This window comes from Pinus tabuliformis, chromosome J (genome assembly GCF_031772625.1).
Source record: "Pinus tabuliformis cultivar Carrire ecotype Pingquan chromosome J, CPIR1, whole genome shotgun sequence".
NCBI lineage: Eukaryota > Viridiplantae > Streptophyta > Pinopsida > Pinales > Pinaceae > Pinus > Pinus tabuliformis.
In genome coordinates, this window is record NC_142295.1 from 382,314,794 (window position 1) to 382,333,818 (window position 19,025).

Sequence of the window (19,025 nt, forward strand, 5' to 3'; positions counted from 1 at the left end):
TCAAAATATATTATTTATTTAGAATAATAATGATTATAAATTTATAATAACTAATATTAGAAATGTTAAATTTTAATATTTATAATAACTAATATTTAAAATGTTAATTTTTTTAAATATTTAGTAACCTAAAATTGTAAATGGTGGAGATCATATGTTAATGATATGTTATAGCATCCCGGTTTTCCATTAATTCAGTTAAAGTTAGGTTTTTTTATAGAAAATATTTTCATATTTATTATTCACATGTTATTGTGAAATGTCTGAAAACTTTGTTATGTGTTGTAAATAAATAGCTGTTTCAACAGGTTGTAAATGCCGAAGAACATGATGCAGTATATCAATAGCATCAGGTGTAACCATTTTGGTATTTTCTAAGCACTTAGTTTATGATGAAATTGTAATTTTCTTTGTAAATCAACTTAAAAATATGGAAGTGGGGCAACGATTTTCTGTAAAATGAAAAGATGGGGGTGATTTGAATCCAGATGCCAACTTGAATTATAAGACTCTTTCACTTGTTATAGATTTATAAATTTTTAATTGTTATAGAATCTTCACTTCATTTTATATGAAGAGCATATGGATTGTATGGTTAATCTGGTTGGGAAGCTTCAAAGTTTCTAGCGGACTATGTACATTCTAAAGGACTCAAACTTGGAATATATTTTGTTATTAGGTCAGTGTAAATCAAATATTGGATAAATTAAAACCATTTGTTAGATTTCAAAAATCCGATTCATTATGGTTTTATATGTGCATTCAAATTAATTTTGTGTGTGGAAGCTTGGCATGTTTTTTATACATGCAAGAAAACCATGGCAGGTTCCTTTGGATATCATGAAAAAGATGCCTTTATAGATTATCTAGTCTATGCAACATTGGTGTTGAACTTTGATGGAAAATTAGAGATACCGAAAAATGAGTGAAACTCTTAGTAACGATATAAAAAAATATCAAACCATTCGTGGTTGGTTTTGCTGGGTTTGTTTCTTTGTATCTTCACTATGCAAAACTCTGCATTCACTATGAATTCTTGTAAGATAAAGTTAAGAACAATTTGCGTTAACAAAGTTGAGAGCATTTCAGAATATGTATGCGAAATTTGGTTAAAAGATAATGAGTGTGTAAAACTAATTGGTGTCTTATTCACTCATTGAGCATGGAGCCCCCCTTGAAGTATTCCAATGCTCGCCTGGATGAACCGTTTTCTTTCTATATGCAACCTGGCACATGCAAGTATCCCTTCATTTAATGATGAAACACTTGACTATTGGCATTCTACTCCACTATTTGAACAAAAAACCCCAAATAGATTGCTTCAATTCAATAATTCAAATCGAATCGATGTTTTCTAAATGGATGGGATCTTCTAGAATTCTATTGGCTTTTAGAGTGTGCTCTCATATGGCATTACAAGCTAAAGCCTAGTATTCATGCCCCTCTCTTCTTTCTCAGATGTTTCCAACAAGCGCAGTGTTGCTTTGGCTAGGGAGGAGCAAGTATGTAAATTTTTTTTATCTGGGTAAAGAAACAAAAACAATTAGATCCCATTTGATTATTGTGTTGGATTAATTTATCTTAGCAGAGAAACAATATTTATTGTTATTTTCAACACATGCCTAGTTAGAAATGGTACTATGTAACTATTAAATTAGAAAAAATATATGATAAATACACAGAACAAAAATAGATTAAATTAAAGATTAAATATCATTAATATGCTCTTACATGATCATTTTGATCCTCATATAAGTGTTCACATAGGATATATAGGTTGGTTTGGATATCTCTCAACTGATCTGGAATCCAACTGAGAAAGAAAATAAAGTTGAATTAGAGGACCAAGAGAAAAGGTAGAGCCTTGCACAATTTCTCCCTCCATTTCAATCGAGTTGAGAAAGAAAATAAAGTTGAATTATGGGACCGAGAGAAAGGGTATGGCCTTGCACAATTTCTCCCTCCATTTCAATGCCACCTTGCTCATCGTCGCTACTCTCACCTACCCTCTCCACGCAAGCTCTTTGATGCCCCCTGTGGCCACCTCCTCTACAGGGATGACTGCGTTGATGGATCATCCCTTCTTGAAGAAACAAGAACCAAACATGTACACCAGCATAATTTCCTCTACCGATGGAATTCCTCTAAAGAGGGACACCATAAATGCCACGCCCCAAGCATAACACCCACCCAAGCTAAAAGAGAAGTTCCTAGTGAGCCCTTAATGTTGAAAATGGACAAAACTGGAAGAAACGAGTGCCCTCAGAGAGCTCACCACCAAAAAAGTGGTAGCATGACCAAGAAAAACTAGCATCGAAAGTCACTGTGTCTTGCTTCTTGCCAAAATAGCTACTAGAATAGGAAGAGCCCAAGACCCAAGAAATTCACTAAGGAAAGACAAAATTAAGATGGGGAATGTAAACCTTGCCACCCTATTTGCACATGAAAGAATAGGGGTCGTTCACACAAACAATCCATCCATGCACTAACCCGAGTGTCAAGGACTTTAGAGCAATAAAATTCCATCACTTCACAAGAAAAACAAAGACAAAAACTCCAAAGTGAACCCAAGTTGATAGGGTTACCTCGATAAAGGCTTCAAGGATGAAATGTTGAGGCCACAGTTATGGGAGCCAACTGATTACACCATAAATAGTCTCGGGACTGACAAGCAGAAATAGTCCATGACATGACCTTGACCCTCGTTCGAATCATCAACAAAGCCCTCCTGGCAAGCCATGCAAGAACTTCTTTTTGAGGCCTAGTTTTTCATCTTCCAATTGAGGCTTCCTTTCCCACACCCAAGATGTAAATTAGTCACTAAAATTAAAACTAAAACAAAAATACAATAAAGGCTATAGAATAAAAACATATTAAATATAATCAAGTTGGTTACCATCCAATGTTTGCAAAACCATTAAAATCTTAGAATATAATAAGAGTTTAATAATGTCACCTTTCATTAGTGATAGTGGATCCCATGATCTTATGTTCCTGTGCTCTAGCCTGCCTTATATATTATAATTACAAAATAACAACAAAAAACTAAAAAAAAAATTATTATAATTACGAAATTTGTTTTGTACAATCTGACTAAACCTAATATCCCAACACAAGAGTAAGACGATATATGAATAAGTATATAAAACCTGGCTTGTTCCTCCCTAGCCAAAGAAACACTGGGCTTGTTGGAAACATCTGAGAAATAAGAGAGGGACATGAATACCAAGCTTGAAATTTTCATTCCATATGAGAGCACTCTAAAAGCCAATCGACTCCCACAAGGTCCCATCCATTTCGCAAACACCAAATTATTGAATTGAAGTAGTGGATTTGGAGTACTTTGTTCTGCTAGTGGAGGATAATGCCAACCGTCAAGCATTTCATGATTAAATAATGCCAATCGTTAAGCATTTCATGATTAAATGATGGGATAATTGCATGTGCCAGGTTTCCCATATAGAAGGGAAACTGACGCTCTATATTGTTTCATGTACCTTTTATTGTTTTTTTTAATATCATTTTTGTTAATATTTATACATGGAGATAAATGAGAGGCATAGTAAAATTTTAATCATCATTTCGTAAAAAATTAATTCAAGTAGGGTTTAAACACCTGATTTAGATATGCAAGAAAGTTATGATTCAATTCAAGAATAATGTTATCCGCCCTTAGATATTTAATTATGTCAATGAAGGAGAGACTCAACATTATTTATCTTTGTTACATGGATATAATAAAGTGTGTTGAAGAGCAACGTTAAATTCAGAGGATACAAATTTAGGAAATTTAAGATGGAATGTTACACATCAAAAAATTGAAAGTTACACATCATTACTATATGTTATGAATTGGGTAACTAAAGAGATAAAGTTGTTAAGGTTGAGTTGTAATGAAAATAAAAATGTAATTGAAATAAAGCTAAGTTTTATTGAAAGTTATTGGTAAATGAGATTTATTTATCAAGAGGGGGGATTTTTTTTTATTGTAATTTTTTAAATTAGGATTTCTTAAGTTAGAATGTTTGTGATGTAGGATGGGTAAAAATGTTTGTGATGCAGGATGGGTAAAGGATGATTTTAAAGTACATGTGTAATATGCTAACATCAAGGAAGAAATTTGCAAATTTAAGTTGGAAACATGTATAATCATGTATTCTTATCCAATTAGAGCTCTTTATCCCATATGTAAACTTCACTTTTTGGTGCTCCTTATCTAATATGTAAACTTTATTTTCTATTGTAATGCTAGCATGCATGAGTAACATGTATAATCATGTATTCTTATCCAATTAGAGCTCTTTATCCCATATGTAAACTTCACTTTTTGGTGCTCCTTATCTAATATGTAAACTTTATTTTCTATTGTAATGCTAGCATGCATGAGTATCATTAGTATTATGATTAGATAAGATATTGGGAATGTTGGAAGGATGTTATTGATATGATATTAATTATTTTAAAGATCTTTACAAATAATAAGAAGATAAAAAGGATAAAAATATAAAGATTAATTACATGGAAGGTGTTTTTATAATGGGTTTGGCTAGATATATTCAACCAATAGCAAACGCTCAATTTCGTTTTTTTTGTCTAACAGTTTTTTAACACTTCGCAAAATATAAATTTTGGTTAAAACACAACAATTAAAAATTACATCTTGGTTATGAGTAATACCTAAAAATATTAAGGAAAACCAAAAAAAAGCAGAACATCGAAACAAAAACACCAGCTAGAAACATTACTCTTGTATAATGGACATGTTTTTTCCATAAAAACAATGCTTTCTTTTCAAGAGTCGTATTTGCAGCTTTTGGGTACCCTATGAGATTAGGTTAAGAATTATAACTAACTTCCATTTACAGTGTGTTTCGGTTATTTTAAACATTGCAAGAAAATATCGATGTTTCATTTTGATCTATGCGAGGGTTTGTGGAAGTCAACAAAGATATATTTATAGCTCTGAGCAGAAAGCGATAGGCTTGGGTTGTTTATGGTAATTTTGAAGACAGAGTTTCTTTTAGTAAAATGGTTGAAGACAAGACTAACGTGGAAGAAAATGAGTTAGAAAGGAAAGACTTGCTTAGAACATCATAAATATTCTCGATGCCTTTAATGTATTATAAAAAAAGGTTTTTTAAGCAACCATATGTGATTGTGTAATTAAGATACAAGAAAGGAAAGACTGGCTTAGAACCTTATAAATATTCTCCATGCATGCGTGTAGGGTATTATAAAGAAACTTATGTTCGTTTGTTTGTTTGTTTGTTTATTTGTTTGTTTAGTAATAGTTTGTGATTAAAAAAAAAAAAAAAAAACTGCTTATTTTTTAGTGTAAAAGATTATTGACATCTTATTAGATCGTGTTTTTCACAATGACTATTACAATTAATTTTTATGGATTAATTTTTTTAAATTAACTTCTCTTAATTGTGAAGATGAATTGATGCAGGTCTACCCTGCAAAACCCAGAATCTTTTCCCATCTCATGCATACACAAATGCATCTTCAATATCAAGCTCCAAAATTCCCCATTCTGGCAATCCCACAAACGCTTTCACATGCGGAAGCATTTAAACATATGCTTAAAATCATAAACCCGACAATCTTCACACAAAGGTTCCTTCATGAATGGAAATCTCTTCAACCAATGGTGCGAGACCATACACTCCACAATCAACTTTCCATGGGACTAAACCTAAGCTTCAATACAGTTCCAATTTAAAAACTTCATGAATCTGAGCCAGCGTTTGACCATAACTGGCGTTCAATAAACTCAATGCCTCTTATTCATAATAGGAGATTTCAATTTGCCAATTCAACTCTCGGCAATCGTTATATGTCATTCCATTCAAATTCTATACTTCTCTACGCATGCAAATCATTAATTTTTCTAACATCAAATTTCAAACCTCTGTTCCTACTGTACGCTTTTCAAACCAGAATTATATTGTTGCTCAGTAATATGAAACATGAATCGATCCTATTCAAAATAGACAGAGCTTAAAACAACTATGCGCCCTTTTAATGCAAACATAGGTTTAAATTAACAATTATCCATCGCTCCTTGATCTCTCATTCGGTTCACATGGATTTACCATTCAAGCCCCAGTTACATGAATTTAATACACAATTTTTGAATCAATCAATGCAGTTCTAAAACACAGTCTTCATATTAACTGTTGACACCTAATCCTCAATGGATGGGTGAACTGGACAGTCATCAAGAAGATGAATTGATCCGTCATATTTATGTATATAAATGATAGTTAGCTAATGAATATTGCAATCATTTTTTTCTTCCGCTCATTCATTCTGGAGTTACCCTGGCCTGACATGGTATCAGAGCACAGGTCCCAGAAATATTTGTAACTCCTGCTGTCCTGAGCGCTGCTCAGTCCTGAGCACTGCATCCGTCCAGAGTATTATTGATTCTCTGCGCATCATTGATTGACTGCGCCTCATGATTCTCTGCGCATCCGTTTTACCCCCTCTCGATTACCGTTCTATGCAGAAGGAGAACACTCAGGGAAATTTTCTCGTTGGTCTCTGCGTTTTTGACTCGGCTTCCTTGGCACGTTCTGCATCTTCAGGCAGAAAGCCGTTACCCTTTCTCTGCAAAATTTTTTGAGCTTCCATCATTCTTCACTTCTTGACGGGGATATACTCTACGTAATCTTCATTTTCTTCGGTTTTTTTCTGAAGGGTTTTTTCTCTGCTAAATTGTGAATCCAAGGCGTTTAAACCGTGTGATTCCTTCCAGAACCGTTTGGCTCTGAAGAGTTTACTTGCATTTTGGTGCCGCCTTCAAACCCCGTCGAAGGTTCACTGCTGTCTTTGTGTGCTGTCCAATAGCGACAACTGCTGTCGAAACACACCCTCAGATTTTATACGTTCCACATGTGTTTTGATGGTCTTCACTCCCACTTTCGCCTCTTCCGGAAAGAAGACAAATAACTATTCTAAAGGATTGTTGCGCTTGGCTTTATTGATAACAAGATCTTCCTTCTTTGGGTCTTCCCCGAACTTATCCAGGAACTGCTCTTTGGTTGTGTTGATCTCAAAATCACCCACGAGATAATCTCTGTCATTGAGCATCTGAAGAACTGTACGTCGGATTCTGAAGAGCTTGTTTGTCTGCTCATCCAGCGCCATTGCGAGCTGCTCAGCTTAATTCCGTCGCCTTCAAAATGGCGTTGTTAACCCAAAACCGTTTTATAGAGAACCTTTTTTATGGAGTTCTCAAATAGAACCTTTTGCAATCAAAGACTCGCAGAACGCAAGAGCCTCAACAGTCGCCAGCAACACTGGGTATTACGAAGACTGCTAGGACTTTAGTATTATGCAGTTGATTTTTTAACTTCGTATGGCATTTTTTGTATAGGGTGGAGATGCGTTTTTTTGTATAGTGGTTGAGCAGTTTGTTGAATTCATGATATACGCAGTTTATATGATTCAAAGCATTGCTGTGTTTCCAGAATGTTTTGTAGTATTGCTTGATATATATTGAAGTAATATATATTGAAGTAATATATCCTTTATGCGTTTTGAAGTGAATGCATTCAAAACATAGTAATATTGTAGTGATATAATAAATGTTGATGCTTCTATCAAACGTTAGAAGAAAAAGTGCATAAGGCTGTGGCATAAGGATTTTTTCAGCAGAAGTTTTTTTTTACAGAAGTTTTTTAGCAGAGACATTCTTTTACAGAATGCATTCAATCATCTCTATGGTCGGAATAGTTCTCACTAGCAAGGAGAACTATTCTGAATGGTCTCGGATGGTAAAACACACCCTCATCTACAATGAGTTGTGGAAAGGAGTGTGTGTCGGAGAAGAAGACAAAGACCCTGTGCAGCCTACATCAGATAAAGAACTTGTCATTTGGGAAAACAAGAACAGCAAAGCCTATGTATTGATCGCAGCATCTGTAGATGAAGAAGTAAGTCGTCATATTTCATCCTATTCCACTGCCTTTGAAGCTTTACAAAAGCTAAAAGAACTCTATGATTCACATTCTGCACTTGAAGTTGTTCAGCTCATGATTAAACTCTTCACTCTTGAACTAAAAAATAATGATCCCCTTGCTCTTGCATCTGAAATAAAGTCTATAATGCATGATATTAAATCCACTAAGGTTGAGTTGGATATCTCTCTTATTGCCTTTCTCAAAGCACTCTATCCTACCTACTCTAATTATCTTGAGTCTTTACAAGCAAATGGAAATCTTAAAGACATAACCTTTGAGTCTCTTGTGAAAAATTTTGCTGAAAGAGAGAAAGCCTTTGGAAAAAAAACAGTCCCTGAATCTTCTGAAGAGACTGTTTGCCTTGCTCATAAAGAAAAGCATCCTGCTCAAGATTCTACAAGAGGAAGAGGTGGACGAAGAGGAAGAGGAAGATACTTCAGAGGCAGGGGGGGCAGACATCCTCAAGCAGAAAAGGCAGATCTGCATTGCATTCGCTGCAAACGAAATGGATCACATGATGCTTCTACATGCAAGCTACCATGGGACAAAATTGAGCAGAGAAGAAACCAGCAGAAAGGTAAAACTGATGACACAGACAAAGGTAAAGCACCTGAATCCGCTCACTATATTGAGGCACAATGTAACATTGGAGTAAATGAAGATTTGTTTAATGCTTCACTTGCTTCTTCGAAAAATGATTGGTTGCTTGACTCAGGAGCAACCTGTCATATGACTCATAGGAAAGATTTTTTTGAAGATTTCACTGACAATGTTGTTGGAGCAGTATACTTTGCAGATCAGTCAAAAATCAAGCCATCAGGGCTTGGCACAATCAGGCTTAAACTGCCTGGTCTTCCAGACTTTCTTCTGGATCATGTTCTATATCTCCCACAGCTAAAGAGAAACTTGCTGTCCCTGGTCCACATCCGCCAGCAAGGTCACTCCATTCATATGTTTGATGGCAAGCTTGAGGTAAGAAAGGCATCTGACCACTCACTTGTCATGAGGGGTATAGAAGAAGAAAGACTTCTTAAACTGCAAGGAACTTCTGCTTATGCACAACATTTCTCATATATTTCTCATCATGAAGAAGGTACACTTCCATCAAGTTTATTATGGCATGCTAGATTTGGACATTTAAACTATGATAGTCTCCGCTTGTTGAAGAAAAATGGTGTTGCTGGTTTGCCTACAATTCCTAGAAAACATAAGCAATGTGATGCTTGCATTCTAGGAAAGCATAGCAAACAGTCTTTTCATGATTTACATTCAAGAGCACATAGGAAGCTTGAACTCATTCATTCAGATTTATGTGGTCCAATGCCTGTTCCTTCTGCAAATGGAAATAAATATATCATGACATTTATTGATGATTACACCAGAATGTGTTGGGTTTATCTATTGAAGAACAAATCTGATGCTTTTCAAACATTCAAGAATTTTCATAAGTGGATTGAAAATGATGCACAATCTCATATTGGGTCTATTCGCACTGATAATGGAAAAGAATATACATCAAATGAATTTGAAAACTATCTTCGCCAACATGGGATCAAACATCAAACAACTGTGCCTTATAATCCTCAACAGCATGGTGTAGCTGAAAGAATGAACAGAACAATTTTGAATATGGTACGATCCATGCTTTTCTTCAAAAATGTAAAGATAATGTTTTGGGTTGATGTTGTTCTATGTGTTGCATATATAAAGAATAGATGTCCATCTAGTGCTATAAGAAACAAAACTCCTTATGAATTGTGGTATGGACATGTTCCTTCGGTAAAACATCTCAGGATCTTTGGTTCCACCTGTTATGCTTTAATACCAAAGGTACATAGAAACAAACTTGGTGCTAGAAGTCGTAAGTGTATCTTCCTGGGGTATTCAAACACATCTAAAGCATACCGTCTCTATGATGAAGTAAATAAAAATTTTGTTGTATCTAGAGATGTCATTTTTCTTGAATCATCCAAATTTGACAGTGTTGTTGAGCGGCAACTTGATCGCTTGGATAGATTCACAAAACCGAAATCATTCCAAGAGTTTGATAATCAGATTCCACATCTTGAAGGGGGGATTCCTATACTAGATCAACATGTGGAATCTTCTTCTGAAGAACAATCTCCCCTGCATGACACTCCAACAACGGATGATGCTTTAAGTGATGTAATTGATAGAATTGGGAGACTCAATCTTGATTCAGACCCAACTCAATCAACAGAGCAGCCTGGACCATCTCAGAAAGGTCCCCCAAAGTGGCTGACAAAGACACTTGAAAGTGTTCATCCTGATGAAATTGGAAAAACAGGAACCAGAAATACAAACCGACAAGATGGAGGTGATGTAGATAACTCTAACTCACCTGTTGATATGGATGTTACTTATGATTGTGAATTGAACTTGTCTACAGATTTTGAACCAACTTCCTTCAAAGAAGCTGCTTCTCATGATGAATGGAAAGAAGCGATGCAGAAGGAGTATGATGCCCTCATAAAGAATGGCACTTGGAAGCTGGTTGATCCTCCATTTGGAACCAAACCAATTGGCTGCAAGTGGGTCTACAAGAACAAATACAAAGCTGATGGCTCACTTGACAAGCACAAAGCTAGGCTTGTGGCAAAAGGTTTTGCACAGAAGGAAGAGGTCGATTATGAGGAAACTTTTGCCCCCACAGCAAAATGGGCCACCATCCAGACACTCTTTGCACTAGCTGCTCAGAACGGTTGGAAAGTCCATCAAATGGATGTAAAAACTGCATTCTTGAATGGAGATCTAAAAGAGAATGTTTTTATGTCCCAGCCTGAAGGATTTGCTGTGAAAGGACATGAACATAAAGTATGCAAACTTGTGAAGTCCTTGTATGGCCTCAAACAAGCACCACGAGCCTGGTATGAAAAACTAACTGAGCATCTTCTGAAACTCAACTTCAATCATTTTGATCTTGATGATGCAACTTTATTTGTCAAGAAAGTTGGCAAAACAGTTGTATATCTTGTGGTATATGTAGATGATCTTTTAATGATAGGGAACAATGAAAGCTATATTGCATCCATAAAGAAAGAATTAGGAAAAAATTTTGAAATGACTGATTTGGGCTATGTTCATTACTATCTTGGCATTGAAGTAACCCAACATCCAAAGTCCATATTTCTTTCTCAAAAGAAATACATTGGAGATTTGTTAAACAGATTTGGCATGACAGAGTGCAATCCTCTTTCTACTCCAATGGAATAAAACTTGAAGCTCACATCTATTGAAGGAAAGGAATTTGAGGATGCAACAAAGTATAGACAGCTTGTAGGAAGTCTCATCTACCTCACTACTACCAGACCAGACATTTCATTTGTTGTTGGAATCCTCTCCAGGTTTATACAAAAGCCTTGTGAGGGACATTGGTCTGCTGCAAAAAGAGTTCTAAGGTACTTGAAGGGAACTCAAGACCTTGGAATCAAGTATACACAGGTGGACGACTTCAACTTGATTGGATACTCTGATTCAGACTTCGATGGAGACAAAGAAACTGGGTTATCTACTTCAAGATATGCTATGAGTCTTGGATCAGGAGCTGTCTCCTGGAGATCACGCAAACAATCAGTAACAGCAGATTCCACAACAGAAGCAGAATATGTGGCAGCAGCTGAAGCAACGAAAGAAATTGTGTGGCTCAGGAAAATTCTTGAAGATTTGCAGGTAAAACAAATACAATCAACTCCACTCATGATTGATAACACCTCTGCAATAAAGTTGGCCAAGAACCCAAAGTTCCATGATCGTACTAAGCACATCAATACTAAATATCATCTGATCCGACATCATGTTGAGGCCAAAACAATCCATCTCCGTCATTGTTCCACAAACGAGCAAATTGCAGACATCTTCACCAAAGCGCTTGGAAGAGAAAAGCTTGAAAGATTCAGAACGATGCTTGGACTCACCAACATCCCTTCAGATTAAGGGGGGGAATGTTGACACCTAATCCTCAACGGATGGGTGAACTGGACAGTCATCAAGAAGATGAACTGATCCGTCATATTTATGTATATAAATGATAGTTAGCTAATGAATATTGCAATCAGTTTTTTCTTCCGCTCATTCATTCTGGAGTTACCCTGGCCTGACATTAACAATGAAAAATACTTACAAACTTTGTCTTTTCCAGATATTCAACATTCTTGGCCTTTCCAATTGCCTGGAGGCTTACAAGCTTTGGCTGTCCAAGCCTCACCTCTCCTTTCTCTCCTTTTTTTTCCCAAAAAGAAGTTATACATAAGTCATAGCTAACTACTTCTTTCCGCACATGAAAGAATTAGTTATTCAGTTATAACTTAATCTTATCATCCTTTAACTAAACTAGACCACTTTAAACTACCTAGCCTTATTGAAATTAACACAAATTTAACAACTAAGTCTTCCTCAAGTCTTGCATTTAGCCACAACATGTGACCACCCTGTCACATTGCTGGCCCAGTCTAGATGCTCCTGCATCAGACTCTCACACTTGAAAACATTCATGATCTCCCGATCATGTGCTTTCAAAAAGGAAAAAAAAAAAAAAAAAATTCCTCCTGGATCCCATACTTTGTCCTGGAGTTGTCCATATGTTCTGCTCCTCCGTTTAGGCAGCATGTCAGTTGCTTCCTGCTTCATCTTCCTTCTCTGGTCACAATAGTTTGGAGCTGAAAACACTGTAATAAGTTTGTCGTGGTGTTCAATTTCATAATCTTCCTCTTTAACTTCATGAGACCTGACCACCTGCGCAAGATTGTTTTCTTGGAAAAATGTTTTGGTCACATCTTCTCCAAAAGACAAACCAACATGTCGTTTGCTGGGTCCACGCCCTTTATGGAGCTATGGATCGCTCCAAAGTATTTCACACATTAGACCCTCTTCAGGTGGCTCTCGGAACCGAACAATGTCTTTGATATCATCCAATTTTGTACCATCAACACTAAAAAGACTATCACGGACCACAAAAATCTTGTCATTGAGGACATGAGCCAAAGGCAGGCAGCAAAACACTTCAGCGAAAAGATCAACCACGTTTGCACTGTACTTGGACTTGACTTCGCCCTCAAAACTATAAATCTGGTTCATACTCCCGCTTTCACGATTTCCTCTTGCGAGATCAAGTTCAATTGGACACATACATTTGAATACGAATAGCACAAGTATAACTTCAACTGAAAATGATCCTTGATCAACAAAATTACCATTAAAAAAATAAGGATTGTCCTCCGAAGGAAGCCTACTGACCTCCAAGATGTTAAAAAGGTCATAATACTGACCATGGATGTCATCACAAACAGTAAATTGCTTTCCATTCGGAATATCGATGTCAACCAGCGATGGCATCGCCTCCAGCAAATCCTTTACTTGCAGTAATATTTGAAATGCACACATTCTGCGTATGTTTTCCAGATTCTTGAAGTCTTCCATCACTTTCTTTATAAATTCCAATGTTATATTTTCTCCTTCTATTCCATGTTGTCGCTCCACCTTTATTGAATGAAAATCATTGGGTTCAACAACAGAATGATTCACAAGATCATTCACTGAGATGGCCTCAACAAATTTAACTTTTTGACTGTTGTTTTGGTCTCTTCAAGCTTTTTGGTGGCATTGGGACCATTTGGACAAATTCTTTTAACTTGCTGAAAATCGTTTAGTACTTGATTGATCACCTTTTCTGATGCTTCCAGCCTTTGCCTTCTGGTCTGCTTCAACATCAGTTTCTTTATGTTCTCTATTTCTGTTTCCAGTCGATCTTCTTGCCAGTCTTCTTCATTAATTTTTCCTTCCTGCTCTAGCTGGTTGCTGTTGTCCAGCTGCATCTTCCTTTGTCTCACACATCTACATTGTGTGTCTTGTTTCAACAGAGTTTCAACTTGTTGTTCTGGACATTTTTCTTTCATCAACACTTCAGTGTGTTGATTTAACTCCTCCAAAGAGTTTTCAAATTTTTCCCCTGCATCGTCTATTCTAATAAGGCTTCCTCGCCCATGTTCACAATTGTGAACTTCCTCCCCTGCTTCTGCTTCTTTTACTGCAAACTTCTTGCAGTCTTCATCAGGTACTGGTGCTTTTAGCCATTTCTCCAGCAACTCTAGCTCCTTCTCCCATACATTAGCTTCTTGATGAGCGCTGCTTTCTTTTCCTCCTTGATCCTGTTGCTGACTTCTTGTCATTGTCAGCGCTTCTTCCTTTTCTTCACCTTTTTCTAGGTGAACCTCTGCTTCATGTCGTCTTCTTTGAGGTACGTTTTCCAAGTTGATCAACTCAACATCTCCCACGGATGACTCAATCGTGCCTATCATCATGACAACGTGATGATCTTCTGCTAAGTTTTCAGAAATCATGGTCTTTTCTTCATGAACTTCTTTGACAATCTTTGTTGGCTGTCCCTTTTCACCTTTATATGTTACTTTCACTAATATCTTTGGGCTCCCGTCTTCTATGCAGTTTTCTCTTCCAGGACTGTCAGCTACATTCCACACGGGTGTTGCTGAATCGCTTGAAAACAATGTTGAGGAGCCATTGGGCAGAGAGGAACAATAGCCAGGACCACATGCTTTCTACCAAGAAACATCTCTACCAACTATGGGAAACCCTCTATCACCGTGAAGACAAGATCTCGGCAACTTAACCCTTCCTCCGATTGATTTTATGTCTCCGCCTGCTAACTTTTCAAGGGAACCGGCTTGATACGCATCCCAAACCACGGGAGCAGAACAGGGTTGATCCCTACCTTTGATGGTATTTCCGCCAGGTCTCCGTTGGCCAACAAATAGAAAATTAAACACTGATTTGTCTTCCCCTGCTTGTCGCACCGATACTTCCACGTCATTTAAATCCTCTTTGACCTCTTCTATCTTTCTCAGGCTGCTCTTGGAAAGTTGCACATCCTCTACAGAATATTTGTTAGATGTTACATCTTGAACTAACAAGTTCTTTTCTACTGATAAAATACTCTTCTTGATGCTCATCCGGCCTTCTTGCATACCTGAACTTCCTTCGAGTGGCAACATTGTAGCCAAGACTTCTAACAATGGTGTATGCAATGTTGGAAGCTTATGTGGAATATTAACTATTTTATTTGTGTCTTTCCCATAAGGTTGTGTTTCCACGGTTCTATCAGTTTTATCTCTGTCACCTATTTCTCTGAACTTCCTTCTAGTCTTCCTGTCAATATTTCAGTATGCTGATGCAAGTTCTCTTCTGGACTTTTGCGACCTTCATACGATCTCACCACTTCCTCATCATCATGTACCATCCCTACATTCATACATAAATCTTCAGTTTGAAAATCACAAAGTTCAACAATCTCAACTGTTGGTTTATATACCAGCTCTTCACGCTGATCCTCTTCTTCATTCACAAGAATCTCCTCTTGTATTGTAACAGTTTCAAGTACAAACGCATCACTGCTTTCTTCTTCTAAGTATTTATCTCCTGAAAGATTCTTCCCCATACTTGTGACAGCTTCACAAGATTGTGCATCCTCCTCAGTAAAACCTGTGGTCACATCACAATTGTCAGCTACAAAAATACAAGGTTTTACATTATCCAGCCGATCTGGATTTACCCAATAGTTCAAGAAATCATCAATGATCTCCTCTTCTGTTTCACCAATGGAAACCTCCACCTTCAACTCAGCTGCTCTGAGTTTTTCATGTCTCAATTGTATACTCATTATCAGCTCGAGCTTCCTCAGCTCTTCTCTTAACTGCATGTTTATCTGTTGATCTCTTTTTTTTGTAGCCTATGCCATTTCACTCTCTTCCTCATGAGCCAACCCACTCTCTGGTCCTTCATATTTTCCTGTAGCAATTCCATCAATAACTCAAGATGAACTGCTATCTCAGCTTTCTCTTTCTCATACTCTTCATCAGTCAACTGTTGTCTTATGCCATTTGCCTTGGCATTTTATTTCTCCCCCTTTCTACTGTGGCCTCTTTTTCAACCTCTTCTCTCCCCTTTATGACTTTCAATAGTCATCTCCTTCGCCATGAGTTTCTCAACCATGAATTGCACCAAGCCTCTGCAACAGCAAACTCTTCTTCTGCCACTTACCTCACCAATCCCTTCCTCCGGATCTAGTCTTTTGGTAATCACCCGGTCCTCTACTGGAACCTTTCGAGCATTTCTCCACTGCTCCTTCAGGCTTCACTCATCTGCAACTTTATTCAACCTTTGTTGAATCTTCAGGTTCTGCCACATTCACTTAGAATCCTTTGTTGGACTCCTCTATCACTGCTCTACAGCTGTGATCTGCTTCTTCCCATTGAGACTTTCTTCACTATGCCTGTAAATCAAATTATCCAAGCATAACCTTTAGACCAGAGGTAAGTAATACCTGTCAGCTCACCTTTCAAGATCTTGTTGATCTTGCTTCACTTCCTCAACTGCACTGCATCTTTGTGCTGCAATATTCATCAGTTCCAAAATTTGACATTTATTCATCACATTAAATAAAAAACTTGAACCTTCACATCGAGCTATTCCAGCTCTGATACCACTTGATGCAGGTTTACCCTGCGAAACCCAGAATCTTTTCCCATCTCATGCATACACAAATGCATCTTCAATATCAAGCTCCAAAATTCCCCATTCTGGCAATCCCACAAACGCTTTCACATGCGGAAGCATTTAAACATATGCTTAAAATCATAAACTCGACAATCTTCACACAAAGGTTCCTTCATGAATGGAAATCTCTTCAACCAATGGTGCGAGACCATACACTCCACAATCAACTTTCCATGGAACTAAACCTAAGCTTCAATACAGTTCCAACTTGAAAACTTCATGAATCTGAGCCAGCGTTTGACCATAACCGGCATTCAATAAACTCAATGCCTCTGATTCATAATAGGAGATTTCAATTTGCCAATTCATCTCTTGGCAATCGTTATATGTCATTCCATTCAAATTGTATACTTCTCTACACCTACAAATCATTAATTGTTCTAACATCGAATTTCAAACCTTTGTTCCTAATTTACGCTTTTCAAACTAGAATTATATTGTTGCTCAGTAATATGAAACATGAATCGATCATATTCAAAATAGACAGAGCTTAAAACAACTATGCGCCCTTTTAATGCAAACAGAGGTTTAAATTAACAATTATCCATCGCTCCTTGATCTCTCATTCGGTTCACATGGATTTACCATTCAAGCCCCAGTTACAGGAATTAAATACACAATTTTTGAATCAATCAATGCAGTTCTAAAACACAGTCTTCATATTAACAATGAAAAATACTTACAAACTTTGTCTTTGCCAGATATTCAACATTCTTGGCCTTTCCAATTGCCTGGAGGCTTACAAGCTTTGGCTGTCCAAGCCTCACCTCTCCTCTCTCTCCTTTTTTTTTTCCAGAAAGAAGTTATACATAAGTCATAGCTAACTACTTCTTTCTGCACATGAAAGAATTAGTTATTCAGTTATAACTCAATCTTTATCATCATTTAACTAAACTAGACCACTTTTAACTACCTAGCCTTATTGAAATTAACATAAATTTAACAACTAAGTCTTCCTCAAGTCTTGCATTTAGCCACCACATGTGACCACCCTGTCACATTGCTAGCCCGGTCTAGATGCTCCTGCATCATGAATCTTGGTGAAGGCTACAATGACTTATGGTTGTTGAATAATTTTTGAAATGTTTTATTGAAATTAGTAGATATGTGTTAAAATTAAAATCTTATGGATTAATTTTCTTTTTAAAACCATCTTCTCCTAATTGTGGAGATGAATCTTGGTAAAGACCACAATGACTCATGGTTGTCGAAAAAAAAAAAAAAAATATTATTGAAATTAGTAGATATGTGTTAAAATTAAAAGTTTGCCTTATACAATTAGCACAATTTAGATGTCCAGAAAGTTTAAAAACACATTTCAAACAATCAAAAATCACAATTTCGCTCCAAAATAATTGACACAATTTAGGTGTCCAGAAAGTTTAAAAACACATTGTAAACAATGAGAAATCACAATTTCGCTCCAAACTATTGAGTGCAGATGCTAAAGCCCACTGTTATGGAATAGTCTTGGTGCCAAGTTCAATTTTTTGTTTAACTCTTTGAAGTTGTCCCTCATTGCATATTTACCCTCCAAAATATTGAGTGCAGATGCTAGAGCCCACTATTATGGAATAGTCTTGGTGCCAAGTTCAATTTTTTGTCTAGCTCTTTGAAGTTGTCCCTCAAGTCATATTTATCCGACTGATAAAACCGACCGTGCCAAAACTGATCCATTTTTCCTTCACAATTTTCCTTCCAAATCTTTTATTCCTTCAGTGTACCTTGCACCTTTAGAGGAAATTGCTAGTATAATAATAAGTTTTGCCCAATATTTATTTTATATTCACTCTTATATATGAGAGTAAAACTAAGAGAAAATATTGAGTGAAATATATTATTATAATATAATTTTATCCAATAATCCTCATATATTAAGATAGAGTAGTGTGGTCTTCATTTTCATCATTACCAATAGTATATTCACATTACCATTATTTTATTATATGGTTCTTTTTTTAATTAACTCGTGAGGGATTTGATCCCTGAATCTCATCATTTACACAATACTTCATAACACGGCCATAACCAATTAAAGTGCCCCTATAGTCTTATAATATATATCTTTTAACTAGTACAACCACATTAAAAATATTAATGTGGTTGATATAGTCGAATGTTTTATAAATATAACAAAAAAACCCTTGCAACCCGGAAGGATGTCTTACCAATGTACACATTTACCTGATTAACCATGTCTAAAAAGGCTATAGGTCAACTTTAACTTGATAAAAAAAAAAATTACATATCTTATTGTAAAATGGACAATTTTGCTAAATAAGATTTTCTTATATATTAGTTTCCCCATGGGATTAAATTATGAACTTATTAGAATTGGAATCATCTCAAATCCCAAGGAAATTGGTGGGCGGAGGGTCATGTGGCACAAACCTAATTTAATTTGAAAAAAAAAAAAATACACATCTTATTGTAAATGGACTATTTTGCTAAATAAAATTTGCTTATATA